The 15,529-nt window shown below is 36.6% G+C and overlaps 1 protein-coding gene across 4 annotated transcripts in view; it reads right to left on the reverse strand.

The window, feature by feature from the left end:
* Positions 1-15,529, reverse strand: part of LOC136030372 (protein turtle-like) — a 370,614-nt gene that overhangs the window by 313,440 nt on the left and 41,645 nt on the right. The window lies entirely within an intron of this gene.

Here is a 15,529-nt window from a genome sequence, read left to right on the forward strand (position 1 = left end):
AAAACGGTGACCGTTCGTGAGGTATTTTTTAAATTTGATATTTAGAAGGAACTCATGTATCAGAGCTCTTGTTTTCAATCCCGACCAGATCTGATGACATTGGGGGGGGGGGAGTTGGAGGGAAAAACCAGAAATCTTGGAAAACACTTAGAGGGGAGAAACCAGGATGAAACTTGTTGGGTAGAATAAGCAAATTTCGTAGATACGTGATTGACGTAACTGGACTGGATCCACTCTCTTGAGGGAGGTTAAGGGGAGAGGTCCAGTGCTTTGGCGATTTCGGTGCTCCTGAACGTGCTAGGACGATGAAAATTGGTAAGCGTGTCAGAGACCTGCACAAATTGAATTGATAAGGTCGTTTTCCCAGAGGGCTGAAGGGAGAGGAAAAATTAGAAAAAATGAGGTATTTTTAACTTACGAGTGGGTAATCGGATCTTAATGAATTTCGATATTTAGAAGGACCCTCTGTCTCAGAGCTCTTATTTCAAACCCTGACCGGTATTAAGCCTCTGATTTTCATTTTAAATTAATCTATTGATTCTTAGAATTTCGCTAGAACTCATGCCATATGAGCTCTTGGCTCTTGGTTCTTCCGACCTCGTCACAAGTGCCGTATGAGCTCTTAGCTCTTGTTCTGTATCTGTTCTGGCTATTGTAAAGTTCAGCCTTTTGGTCTTTTCTATTTCGAGGGTTATATTTTATTTCATTTTAAAATTCAATTTCAATCTAATAAAGAACAATTCTATAATTCCAAAGTTATTAAATTTTGTATCATACATATGATAATTTATTTTTTCTTACGGTTCAGATCTGTATTTAAAAACTTTGCCATTTTTCTCAGCCTTTCTTTTCAGAGAACAGACCGAAACTTTCCAATAGCAATTGAAATTTTTTAAATAATATATAAATCAAAAGAACCAATTAAATTTGAAAGGCTGGAAAGCATAATAAGTGTACCATTGTTATTTTTATGCTTTAGAGCCCGCCACTGGATATTTAAAATATCTCATGCTGTTTACACCCTTTTAAGCCCCCTTAGTGAGTTTTCAGTTTTACAGTATTTTCTATTTAAATTTCATTTCATGATAATAATTAAATTTTTTACTGCAAAATTTCGAAGATATTTGACAACCTACACCTCGGCCTCTTAATCTGTGTGAGGAGGTTCCCCACACAGTACGGAAGTCAAATCTAAATTCATTGCCCCATTTCGGTGTGCGTGTCACTAAACTCTTGTGTAACTGAAACTTGTGTAACTGAAACTCTTGTGTAACTTAACTCTCGTGCGACTGAACCCCCATTCAACTGCGATTTTAGGAAAACCTTAAATAAACAACTGTATATGAAAGGTGATACAAGTGAGTGTGGTAATTATCGAGGCATTAGTTTGGTTTCCAAAGGTAGCAAATTATTTAGTAATATGATACTTTTTATGGCACTTGCGATTAACCAAGTGACATATAGCGATCGCAAATTCTGTCGGTCTGTCTGTCTGTCCCGGTTTTGCTACTTTAGGCACTTCCAGGTAAGCTAGGACGGTGAAATTTGGCAGGCATATCAGGGACTGGACCAGATTAAATTAGAAATAGTTGTTTTACTGATTTGACCATCTGGGGGGAGTGGGGGCCGGTAAATTTGGAAAAAAATAGAAAAATGAAGTATTTTTAACTTACGAACGGGTGATGGGATCTTAATGAAATTTGATGTTTGGAAGGATATCGTATCTCAGAGATCTTATTTTAAAGTCCAACTAGATCCGGTGACACTGGGGGGAGTTGGAGGGGGAACCTAAAATCTTGAAAAACGCTTAGAGTGGAGGGATCGGGATGAAACTTGGTGGGAAAAATAATCAAAGGTCCTAGATACGTGATGGACATAGCCGGAACACATCTGCTCTGTTTGGGAGAGTTGGGGGGGTAGAGTTAATTCTGAAAAATTAGAAAAAATAAGGTATTTTCAGCTTACGAAGGAGGGATCGGATCTTAATGAAATTTGAATTTTGGAAGGATATTGTGTCTCAAAGCTCTTATTTTAAATCCCGACCAGATCTGGTGACGTTGGGGGGAGTTGGGTGGGGGAGCCTAAAATCTTGGAAAACGCTTAGAGAGGGGGGATCAGGATGAAACTTGGTGGTAAAAATAATCATAAGTCCTAGATACGTGATTTAAATAACTGGAACGGATTAGCTCTCTTCGGGGGAGTTGGGGAAGGAGGGTTAATTCTGAAAAATAATAAAAATGAGGTATTTTTAACTTACGAAGGAGTGATCGGATCTTATTGAAATTTGATGCTTGGAAGGACATCATGTCTCAAACCTCATATTTTAAATCCCAATCGGATCCGGCGAAGAGGAATTTGGGGGGGAACCTAAAATCTTGGAAAACGCTTAGAGTATAGGAATAGGGACGAAACTTGATGGGAAAAATAAGCACCAGCCCTAGATACGGGATTGACATAACCGGAACGCATCTGCTCTCTTTGAGGGAGTTGGGGGGGAGGGTTAATTCTAAAAAAAATAAAAAAATGAGGTATTTTTAACTTACGAAAGAGTAATCGTATCTTAATGAAATTTCATATTTAGAAGAACCTCGAAACTAGATCTCTTATTTTAAATCCCGACCGGATCCAGTGTCATTAGGGGGGGGACCAGGAATCTTGGAAAACGCTTAGAGCGGAGAGATCAGGATGAAACTTGGTGGAAAGAATAAACACAAGTCCAAGGTAGGTGACTGACATAACCGGACCGGATTCGCTCTCTTTGGTGTAGTTGGGAGGGGGATTAATTTAAGAAAACTTAGAAAAAATGAGGTATTTGTAACTTACGAACGGGTGATCAGATCTTAATGAAATTTGATATCTAGAAGGATCTTGCGCTTTAGAGCTCTCATTTTAAATCGCAACCAGATCCGGTGACATTGAAGGGAGTTGGAGGGGGGAGAATCAGGAAACCGGAATTCTTTGAAAACGTGAAAATCGAGGTATCTTACGACCGGGTGATCGGATCTTAATGAAACTTGATATATAGAAGAATCTTATGTCTCAGATACTCCATTTTCAATTCGAATCGGATCCAGGGACATGGAGGATTGGAGGGGAGAAACAGAAATCTAGGAAACTGGAAATCTTGGAAACCGCTTAGAGTGGAGAGATAAGGATAAAACTTGATGGGAAGAATAAGCACAAATTATAGATACGAGATTGGCATAACTGGTACGGATCTATTCTCTTTGTGGGAGCTGGGGGTTGTTAATTCGGAAAAATTAGAAAAATTGAGGTATTTTTAACTTCAGAATGGGTGACCGGATCTTAATGAAAATTGATAATTAGAATGAACTCATGTCTCAGAGCTCTTTTTTCAAATCCCGACCAAATCTATTGACATTAGGGGGAGTTGGAGGGGGAAACCGAAAATATGGGAAAACGCTTATAAATGTCGTAGATACATAATTGACGTAACCGGACTGGATCCGCTCTCTTTGGGGGAGTTATGTGGTGTATTTCAGTGCTTTGGCGAGTTTAGTGCTTTTGGACGTGCTAGGACGATGAAAATTGGTAGGCGTGTCAGGGAGCTGCACAAATTGACTTGACAAAGTTGTTTTCCCCGATTCGACCATCATGAAGGGGGAGGGGAAATTAGAAAAATTGAGGTATTATTAACTAACGAGTGGGTGACCGGATCTTAATAAATTTTGATATTTAGAAGGATCTCGTGACTCAGAGCTCTTAAAATAAATCCCGACTGGCATTAAGCCTCTGATTTTTCTTTTAAAGCAATCTATTCATTCTTAAAATTTTGCTAGAGCTCATACCATATGAGCTCTTGGCTCTTCCGACCTCGTCACAAGTGCCATATGAGCTCTTAGTTCTTGTTAGACTGAGAGATGCTGTAGACAAAGTTTTAAAAGAAGAACAGTGGCTGAAAAGCCATTTTAAAATAATATCAAAATAGTCAATTTAAATCTGAAAGGTTGGAAAGCATGAAAAGGCTACCATTGTGATTTTTATGTTCTAGAGCCCATCACTGGAGATTTAAAATACCTCATCTTGTTTACTACCCTTCCAATTCCCTTAGTGAGTGAAAAATGAAAACTTATTTTCAGTTTCACCGTATTCTCTATTTATATCAATTAAATTTGATTCCGCAAAATTTTGAAGATATTTGACAACCTACACCTCGGCCTCTTAATCTGTGTGAGAAGATTGCCCACACAGCATGGAACTAAAATCAGAATGTATAGCCCCATTTCGATGTGCGTGCCACTAACCTCATGTGTAATTGAACCCATGTAACTAAACTCTCGTGCCAACTGAAACCCCATTCAACTTTCGGTGTGCGTGCCACTAACCTCATGTGTAGTGTAACTGAACCCATGTAACAAAACTCTCGCGTAAACTGAAACCCCATTCAACTGCGATTTTAGGAAGACCTTAAATAAACCACTGTATAAGAAAGGTGATAAGAGTGAGTATGGTAATTATCAAGGCATCCATTTGGTTTCTGTGTGTAGCAAATTACTTAGTAATATGATACTTTTTAGACTAAGACGTGCTGTATACAAAGTTTTAAGAGAAGAATAGTGTGGTTTTAGAAAAGGTAGAATATAGTGTAGACCAAATTTCACTGTTAGGTTAATAATCAAGAAGTGTCTGAGTTATCAAACACCTTTCGCCCTCAGTTTTATAGATTATGAGCAAATGTTCGACTCTTTTGATGGAAGAGCTCTAGTGAAGGTCTTATCTTTGTATGATATATCAGACAAATACATTAAAGTGATTAATGCTATGTACGAGAATAACACTGCTGCAATTAAGGTAGGAAATGAGGGCAACAGCTGGTCAAACAGTTCGTGGTAACGAACTGTAGTAAGGAGCGACCCGGCTCAATAGTAACCAAAACTCAAAAAAATTGAATTTGATATCAATAGCTACAGCAAAAGAATCACATTTTAATGCTGATTTTAAATATATAAGTTTTATCAAGTTTATTTTTACCCATCAAAAGTTACGAGCCTGAGAAAATTTGCCGTATTTAGGAAAATAGGGGAAACACCCCCTAAAAGTCGTAGGATCTTAACGAAAATGACACCATCAGATTTAGCGTATCAGAGAACCCTACTGTAGAAGTTTCAAGCTCCTATCTACAAAAATGTGGAATTTTGTATTTTTTGCCAGAAGACAAATCACGGGTGCGTGTTTATTTATTTTTTTTTTTTTTATTTTTTTTTTTTCCCAGGGGTCATCGTATCGACCAAGTGGTCCTAGAATGTCGCAAGAGGGCTCATTCTAACGGAAATGAAAAGTTCTAGTGCCCTTTTTAAGTGACCAAAAAAATTGGAGGGCATCTAGGCCCCCTCCCACGCTCATTTTTTCCCAAAGTCAACGGATCAAAATTTTGAGATATCCATTTTGTTCAGCATAGTCGAAAACCATAATATCTATGTCTTTGGGGATGACTTACTCCCCCACAACCCCTGGGGGAGGGGTTGCAAGTTACAAACTTTGACTAGTGTTTACATATAGTAATGGTTATTGGGAAGTGTACAGACGTTATCAGGGGGATTTTATTTTGTTTGGGGGTGGGGCTGAGGAGAGGGGGTTATGTTGGAGGATCTTTCCTTGGAGGAATCTGTCATGGGGGAAGAAAAATTTAATGAAAAGGGCACAGGATTCTCTAGCATTACTATAAGAAAACAATGAAAAATAAACATGAAAACGTTTTTTCAAATGAAAGGAAGAAGTAGCATTGAAATTTAAAACGAACAGAGATTATTACGCATATGAGGGGTTCTAAAAATACTTTAGCATAAAGAGCGAGGTATTTAGGAGGAGATAAATACCTTGCTCTTTATGCTAAAGTATTTTTAGTAATTTCAACTATTTATTCTATAGCCTTTCTGATTCAGGGGTCATTCTTAAAGAATTGGGACAAAACTTACGATTTAGTGTAAAGAGCGAGGTATTAACGAGGGTACAAACCCCCTCGTATACAGAATAAAAATATAAGGTTATGATAGTTTGTTACGTAAGTTAATTCTTAAGTTACGTATATTTTTTACTAATAAGAACGTTCGTTAAAAATTAAAAGTTCTAGTTGCCTTTTTAAGTAACCGAAAAATTAGAGGGCAACTAGGCCTTCTTCTCCACCCCTTATTTCTCAAAATCGTCTGATCAAAACTAAGAGAAAGCCATTTAGCCAAAAAAAGAATTAATATACAAATTTCATTTTAGTAATTTATGTGCGGAGAGCCAAAACCAAACATGCATTAATTCAAAAACGTTCAGAAATTAAATAAAAAAAACTAATTTTTTTAGCTGAAAGTAAGGAGCGACATTAAAACTTAAAACGAACAGAAATTACTCCGTATATGAAATGGGTTGTCCCCTCCGCAATCCCTCGCTCTTTACGCTAAAGTTTGACTCTTTGCCACAATTCTACTTTTTAAAACAATTAAAAGCTTTAGCGTAAAGAGCGAGGGATTGCGGAGGGGACAACCCATTTCATATACGGAGTAATTTCTGTTCGTTTTAAGTTTTAATGTCGCTCCTTACTTTCAGCTAAAAAAATTAGTTTTTTTTTTTAATTTCGTATTAAATCAGGAGTTAAGCAGGGTTTTGTTCTAATCCCCTTTATATGCATCATTATAATGGACTTTGTCTTATTGAGCATAGGAAAGGTAAGGGGAGACTACGGAATCAAATTGGGATGAAAAACTCTCTTGGATTTAGATTGTGCTGATGATTTAAACATCCTAGATGAACGTTTTAGCAAAATGAATGGGCTTTTAGAGGTTTTAGGGGTTCAGGGTGCTAGAATAGGTTTTGAAAATTAATGTTAAGAAGAGTAAGGTACTAAGGCTAAGAAAAAAGTGAAGATACCACTTTGGTGGTATTATTAGTAAAGACGGTGGGAGCAGTGAAGATGTTAAAAGTAGAATAGCCAAGGCTCAAGGTCTTTTTTCAGAGTTAGAAAGGATTGAGAGAATAAGAAGATAAATCTACAAACCAATATTAGAATATTGGAAGCTACAGTGGTGAAAGTGGTCAAATGTGGCTCTGAAGTATGGTGCTCCGAAAAGTGGATGAAAATTTGCTAGATGTTTTACAGAGAAATTGCCTACGGATTGTTTTGGGTACCCGTTTGACTGACCGTATTTTAAACAGTAAGCTGTACGAAAAGTATGGATGAATCCCGCTTTTTAGGGCTATAATGAAATAAAGGTTGAGAATAGTAGGGTACACCCTTCCGATGAAGGATGAAAGATTGCCGAAGATTGTCCTTTTCGGCCAACCACCTAGGGCTAAACAGAAAGCAGTTTTTCCAAGGTTGGGGTGGGACGATGTCATAAAGAAAGATTTAAAGGAAATGGAACTTCCTGGGAGGATGTAAAGAGGGAGGCTTTGCATAGATCGGGATACAGGAGGAGCTTGCACAGCTGAATTGCCTCAGGCGGCTTGGTGCTGTGGTGAGTTGTTAGTAGCAGTAGTAATAGTAGTAGTGGTAGTAGTAGTGGTAGTAGTAGTAGTAGTAGTAGTAGTAGTAGTAGTAGTAGTAGTAGTAGTAGTAGTAGTAGTAGTAGTAGTAGTAGTAGTAGTAGTAGTAGTAGTAGTAGTAGTAGTAGTAGTAGTAGTAGTAGCAGTAGTACTTTAACATGCACACCCTGCAGTTCATTCCCATCCATTTCAATCCCCGTGGATTTCAACTCCATTTATCTGAACCCTCGTTCAACTGAACCCCTGAGCAAATCAACTCCATTTAACTTATCCCTCATTCAAAGAAAGAAAAAGAAGACACATTCGGGTATCAAAAACATTTTCGGAATTCCCAAGAATTTGCTTCGCAATTAATTTTAGTGTTTATATATATATATATATATATATATATATATATATATATATATATATATATATATATATATATATATATATATATATATATATATATATATATATATATATGAAAATAAATAGCATCTATTATGAACCAATCAGCTTTGTGTTTGAGTGAATTTTTTCTCTTAGTGCTTTTTTAAAACTTCTTTTCCACCTTCAAAGGTGGCTGGGAAGGGAATATTCAAAAGGATGATTTTAAGCACCGATGTAAGAGTTTTCGATCATGGAGGTTTCAGTGGTAGACCTCTTATGGTTTCAAGCCATTGAAATCCAGAAATGACACTAAAATCGCATTTTGGTGTCATGTGGTATTTTATGATGGTGTTGTTGTAACAAAACTATAAAAAGCGAGTAAATATAAATATTGACTTTCATATGACCTTAAACAGCTGTCTGCGATGTTTTAGTACCCTATTAGTACTGGAGAAATAAAACGAAAAAGGGGAGATTTATCAGCGTTTCCAGCTCTTTTTAAAAATGCCTACAAGTTTGTTTTCGCAATAAAATTTTACAATTAAGATATGCCTTGCATTATCTCCAAAGCAAAAATTTTCAGATTTTTTTTTCATAAAGCCAGTTTTTTTCCCAGTCAATTATTTTATTAATGCTAAAACACCATTGCAAAAGTAAAAGAGTTATTCGGTCCAAGAAGCTTTGCTTGTTATGGGCCATACAACACAAGAATAGAGCACTGAAAGAACAATAAATAATACCCTAAATCAAACAATACTAATGAAATAAAGATGAAGGAGAATAGACACTAGCATGCAGTAAAAAAAAAAAAAAACTGGTAGTAATTATAAGTGGAAAGAAACAGGAAAGATGAAGTTGACACTAGAACATCAGGAAAAAAAAACAGAAAAAAAGACAAATAGACAAGGACTTTAAAAGTTAAGAAGATTCCTGAAAACAATTTTAAAAAGATTAGGAGAGAGAGATGTCAGTTGGGAAAGAATTCCAAGAAGGAGAAACAATAGAAAAAGAGAAAACAGGAAAAATAAAAACAAAGGAGAGAGAGAGAAATTACTAAACTGGAAAGACCTGATAAAAAACTGCCTCTGCAGAAAAAATAGAGGGATATCCTGAGGGATGGAATTCCATAGTTGAATTGATTGATAGGCAGGAGACCTCTGGGCTACTGTAGATGATCGTTTGGGTAAAATACATCTTCGAGAAGTGCTACGTAAAAAAGAAGAACACCTACCCGAGCCTGTCCGTGATTAAATAAAAAAAACTAGTTTTTTTAACTGAAAGTAAGGAGCGACATTAAAACTTAAAACGAACAGAAATTACTCCGTATATGAAATGGGTTGTCCCCTCCGCAGTCCCTCGCTCTTTACGCTAAAGTTTTTAATTGTTTTAAAAAGTAGAATTGTGGCAAAGAGTCAAACTTTAGCGTAAAGAGCGAGGGACTGCGGAGGGGACAACCCATTTCATATACAGAGTAATTTCTGTTCGTTTTAAGTTTTAATGTCGCTCCTTACTTTCAGTTAAAAAAACTAGTTTTTTTTATTTAATTTCTGAACGTTTTTGAACTAATGCATGTTTGATTTTGGCTCTCCGCACATAAATTATTGAAATGAAATTAGTATATTAATTTTTTTTTGGCTAAAACGTCTGTACACTTCCCAATAACCATTACTATATGTAAACACTGGTCAAAGTTTGTAACTTGCAGCCCCTCCCCCAGGAATTGTGGGGGAGTAAGTCATTCCCAAAGACATAGTTATTATGGTTTTCGACTATGCGGAACAAAATGGCTATCTTAAAATTTTAATCTGTTGACTTTTGGAAAAAAATTAGCGTGGGAGGGGGCCTATTTGCCCTCCAATTTTTTTATCACTTAAAAGGGCACTAGAACTTTTCATTTCCGTAAGAATGAGCCCTCTTGCGACACTCTAAGACCACCTGGTCGATACGATGACCCCTGGGGAAAAGAAAAAAACAACAACAAACAAACAAATAAACACGCACCCGTGATTTGTCTTCTGGCAAAAAATATGAAATTCCACATTTTTTTAGATAAGAGCTTGAAATTTTTGCTATTGAGTTCTTTGATATGCCGAATGCGATAGTGTGATTTTCGTTAAGATTCTATGACTTTTAGGGGATGTTTCCCCCTTTTTTCCAAAATAGGGCAAATTTTCTCAGGCTCGTAACTTTTGATGACAAAGACTAAATTAATAAGCCCTCTCACGACATTCTAGGACCACTGGCTCGATACGATCCCGAAAAAGGATGTTCGGATGTCGATGAAAAAAAAAACAAAAAAAAAAAAACAATAAACACGCATCCGTGATCTATCTTCTGGCAAAAAAGTACAAATTCCACATTTTTGTAGATATGAGCTTAAAACTTCTACAGTAGAGTTCTCTGATACGCTGATACGCTTTTCGTTAAGACTCTTTGACTTTTAGGGGGTATTTCTCCCTATTTTCTGAAATGAGGCAAATTTTCTCAGGCTCGTAACTTAATGATGGGTAAAACTAAACTTGATGGAACTTATATATTTAGAATCAGCGTGAAAATTCGATTCTTTTGATGTATCTTTTAGCATCAAAATTCCGTTTTTTAGAGTTCCGTTTACTATTGAGCCGGGTCGCCCCTTACTACAGTTCTTTACCACGAACTGTTTGAAAAGAAAATAATTCGGTATTTCGGGGCTTCTGACATTATTACTCCTTTGCGGAAGTTAGGCTCAAAATTGAAAAATGATTATATTTTTTCTCTGGGCCCCTTCCACCTCTTAGTTCGTTTATTTTCCCGTTAGTTTTCACCTGTTTTCGCTTTATAGTTGTGTTATCTCTTAGCAGTTCTTTCGTTAGTTGAGTTATGGTTGTGGTATATATGTTTTATCGCTCGTATAGTTGTGTTATTTTCAAATTATACTCCATAATAGAGAGGCTCCGAACACCCAGCATTGTATATTAAGCTCTGAATTTGACGTTTTTTCTAACGTGACCAGATTCGTCCTGCGCATTTTTCATTGAATTTTTTCCCCCATGGCATATTTCTTCAAGGAAAGATCCTCCCACATAGCCCCCTCCCTCAACCCTACCCCCAAAACCAAAAAAATCCCCCTGAAAACGTCTGTACACTTCCCAATAACCATTATTATATGTAAAAACTGGTTGAAGTTTGTAACTTGCAGCCCCTCCCCCAGGAACTGTGGGGGAGTAAGTCACCCCCAAATACATAGTTATTATGATTTTCGACTATGCTGAACAAAATGGCTATATCAAAATTTTGATCCGTTGACTTTGGGAAAAAAATGAGCGTGGGAGGGGGCCTAGATGCCCTCCAATTTTTTTGGTCACTTAAAAAGGGCACTAGAACTTTTCATTTCCGTTAGAATGAGCCCTCTTGCGACATTCTAGGACCACTTGGTCGATACGATGACCCCTGGGGAAAAAAAAAAAAATAAAAAAAAAAAAATAAATAAACACGCACCCGTGATTTGTCTTCTGGCAAAAAATGCAAAATTCCACATTTTTGTAGATAAGAGCTTGAAACTTCTACAGTAGGGTTCTCTGATACGCTGAATCTGATGGTGTCATTTTCGTTAAGATCCTACGACTTTTAGGGGGTGTTTCCCCCTATTTTCCTAAATAAGGCAAATTTTCCCAGGCTCGTAACTTTTGATGGGTAAGACTAAACTTGATGAAACTTATATATTTAAAATCAGCATTAAAAGCGATTCGTTTGATGTAGCTATTGATATCAAAATTCAATTTTTTAGAGTTTTGGTTACTATTGAGCCGGATCGCTCCTTAATACAGTTCGTTACCACGAACTGTTTGAAAAAAATTGCTGCAGAGGCGGTAGAAATGCGCTAAATAAAGATTACTTTTACCTACAATACGATCCAGTAGAGCTATTCCAGTATTGTTATGAAGATACGAGGAAGGGTAAAGCCAAGGGAAAAGAAAAGTAGCCTTCACTGCCCTATTTTGGGCTCTTTGAAGTGAGCAAAGAAGAGATTTATTAGCAACACCCCAGCCAGAGCAGCAATAAGAAAGGTAAGGATAAACAAAAGCATAATAAAGAGAAACCATCTGGAGGAAGAAATGAGTTAACTCGGTGCAAAATTGAAGACTGGTGGAGGATGAGGGAACGGGTGTAAGTTATATGCGGTTTAAAAGAAAGGAAACAGTCAAGATGCACACCAAGAAATTTCACCATAGTAGCTTGTGGTATAATAGCATTCCCATTAGTCAGAGTGATTGGATCCTGTATGTTTCTCATACGGTAAGGGATCCTGGAATTGACAATGACTCAAATAAATACATTTAATATTAGCAAAATCATGGCAGTAGTTACGCCAGTATGTGGGCATGTCGCCACGAGACGACGCCTTTCGTCCCTAAACACATATAAAGCTATTACAAAATGAATGAATATTTCAAGGAACACATTAAGAGTCTAATTTAAACGAATTGATTCATTTAATACTTCATCTATTTATGTACAGTGCTGGATAGCGGACAGGAAGGGAGTTCCGTACAAGGGAGAAGGTAGTTCTCCTCTTTCTGGGGAGTTTTCAATCCAAAATAGAAAATTTCATTCGTCTGCTTATCTCCATAAAAGATATAAGGGTAGAGATTACCCCCCACCATAAAAATTCAGAAGAGGACTTGCTCCAGAGTTGCCAAACTGAAAATTGTGACAATTCAGACCTCTCTTCTCACATTCACCACCGTCTTTCAGATCAATCTTTATGCTGCAACATACACACTCAAACTTCTGTAGAAGTAAGGAGTATATTTAAACTAACGTTAAATATTCCGGCTGCTAATGAAAGATGTTGAGCATTAAATGTAAGATTACCTATATATGCTTACATGTACCTATGGTGTGAGGAGAGAGGTAGAGACAGTCCCCCAAAGTTAGGATTTATGGGACGAGGAAGCCTCTCACCGTAAGGAATTGAGAAAACTATGACCGGGAAATTATTTTTTTGGTGTTTCAGAACCCTCAATCCTGTTAATAGGAAATAATAGTCTTTAAGACCCCCCCTCCTCCTAAGGATGCAATGCAAGATGGCTAAGAAACACAGAGCAGTTCTGGTGAAAAAATCCATTTACTATGGTGCCTTTTCTATGAAGAAAAAATAATTCTTCTTCTTCAGTCATGTAGTACCACGGAGCCCCAATTATGGTCCACAAGTCTAACTTGCTTTTTATTCCTTTGAGTTGCAAAAGAAAAGATTCTACGCATCCAAGATGCTTAAAACGCAACTCGGTCTTTTATTACAATTAAATAAAAAAAACTATTTTTTTAAACTGAAAGTAAGGAGCGATATTAAAACTTAAAACGAACAGAAATTACTCCGTATATGAAATGGGTTGTCCCCTCCGCAATCCCTCGCTCTTTACACTAAAGTTTTTAATTGTTTTAAAAAGTAGAATTATGGCAAAGAGTCAAACTTTAACGTAAAGAGCGAGGGATTGCGGAGGGGACAACCCATTTCATACACGGAGTAATTTCTGTTCGTTTTAAGTTTTAATATCGCTCCTTACTTTCAGTTTAAAAAACTAGTTTTTTATTTAATTTCTGAACGTTCTTGAATTAATACATTTTTGATTTTGGCTCTCCGCACATAAATTATTAAAATGAAATTTGCATATTAATTCTTTTTTTGGCTAAATGGCTTTCTCTTAGTTTTGATCAGACGATTTTGAGAAATAAGGGGTGGGGAAGGAGACCTAGTTGCCGTCCAATTTTTCGGTTACTTAAAAAGGCAACTAGAACTTTAAATTTTTAACGAACGTTTTTATTAGTAAAAAATATACGTAACTTAAGAATTAACTTACGTAACAAACTTTTATATTCTTACATTTTTTTATTATGTATATGAGGGGGTTTGTCCCCTCGTTAATACCTCGCTCTTCACACTAAATCTTAATTTTTGTCCCAATTCTTTAAGAATGACCCCTGAATAAGAAAGGCCGTAGAATAAATAGTTGAAATTACTAAAAATACCCTTAGCATAAAGAGCAAGGTATTTATCTCCTCCTAAATACCTCGCTCTTATAGCTAAAGTATTTTTAGAACCCCTCATGTGCGTAATAATCTCTGTTCGTTTTAAGTTTTAATGCTACTCCTTACTTTCAGCTGAAAAAACTTTTTCGTATTTATTTTGTCATTGTTTTTTTATAGTAATGCTAGAAAATCCCGCGCCCTTTTCATTAAATTTCTCTTCCCCCATGACATATTCCTCCAAGAGAAGATCCTCCCACATAGCTTCCTCCCCTCAACCCCACCCCAAACCAAAAAAATCCCCCTGAAAACGTCTGTACATTTCCCAATAACCATTACTGTATGTAAACACTGGACAAAGTTTGTAACTTGCAGCCCCTCCCCCAGGGACTCTGGGGGAGTGAATCATTCCAAAGACATAGTTAATATGGTTTTCGACTATGTGGAACAAAATGGCTATCTCAAAATTTGGATCCGTTGACTTTGCGAAACAATTAGCGTGGGAGGGGGCCTAGGTGCCCTCCAATTTTTTGGTCACTTAAAAAGGGCACTAGAACTTTTCATTTCCGTTAGAATGAGCCCTCTTGCGAGATTCTAGGACCACTTGGTCGATACGATGACCCCTGGGAAAAAAAAATAATAATAAATAAACACCCACCCGTGATGTGTCTTCTGGCAAAAAATACGAAATTCCACATTTTTGTAGATAGGAGCTTGAAATTTTTGCAATAGGGTTCTCTGATACGCTGAATGCGATGGTGTGATTAACGAATACGATCGTTAAGATTCTTTGACTTTTAGAGGGTGTTTCCCCTATTTTCCAAAATAAGGCAAATTTTCTCAGGCTCGTAACTTTTGATGACAAGGATTAAATTTGATGAAATTTATATTTTAGAATCAGCACGAAAATTCGATTCTTTTGATGTATCTTTTAGCATCAAAATTCCGTTTTTTAGAGTTTCGTTTACTATTGAGCCGGGTCGCTCCTTACTACAGTTCGTTACCACGAAGTGTTTGAAAAAAATAAATTCAATGCGTTTTAGATAATTTAAGAGCAATCTTTCTCAAAGAGAGCCATTGGAGCAGCAATACCCGCTATTATTAAAGTCATTGTAGCCATCGCTGTGCCACAACTTAAATGGTATATCTGACTATTTTTCGGTAATTAATATTGTTCCCTTAAAGAGCTCTCTAAAAAGTTTTTTTTTTGTCCATTTGGGATATTTTCGGGTTTGTACTAGGTCTATGCTAAAAATTGTACAATGTACTTTGTCCATTTGGGATATTCGCGGGTTTTTGCATTGAATATACCAAATTATTTACTGAAAATGAGTCCACATTATTCAGCTCAGGCTTGTGAACAGGAACTTCTTGGGGCAGAACGAATCAGGGATAGGGCGGACGACAGATTAAAAACAAATAAATTATATAGGAGCAAAAGGTTAATTTTAAAAATTGTAGAAATTCGAGATTTATGGAAATGCATATAGCAATACTCCCCAACCACATGTAAAAGCCTGATTTAGAATTACAATACTGTTTCTCTTCGTTATATTAAATCTATAATATAAAAACCATTACTTTGAAAACCTTGAAACCTTACCCAGGATGTTCGAGAAAATCTGAGCTTTGTTTGAACTTTTTTCTTTGTTAAGCCTCC

This window comes from Artemia franciscana, chromosome 8 (assembly GCF_032884065.1).
Source record: "Artemia franciscana chromosome 8, ASM3288406v1, whole genome shotgun sequence".
Taxonomy (NCBI): Eukaryota; Metazoa; Arthropoda; class Branchiopoda; order Anostraca; family Artemiidae; genus Artemia; species Artemia franciscana.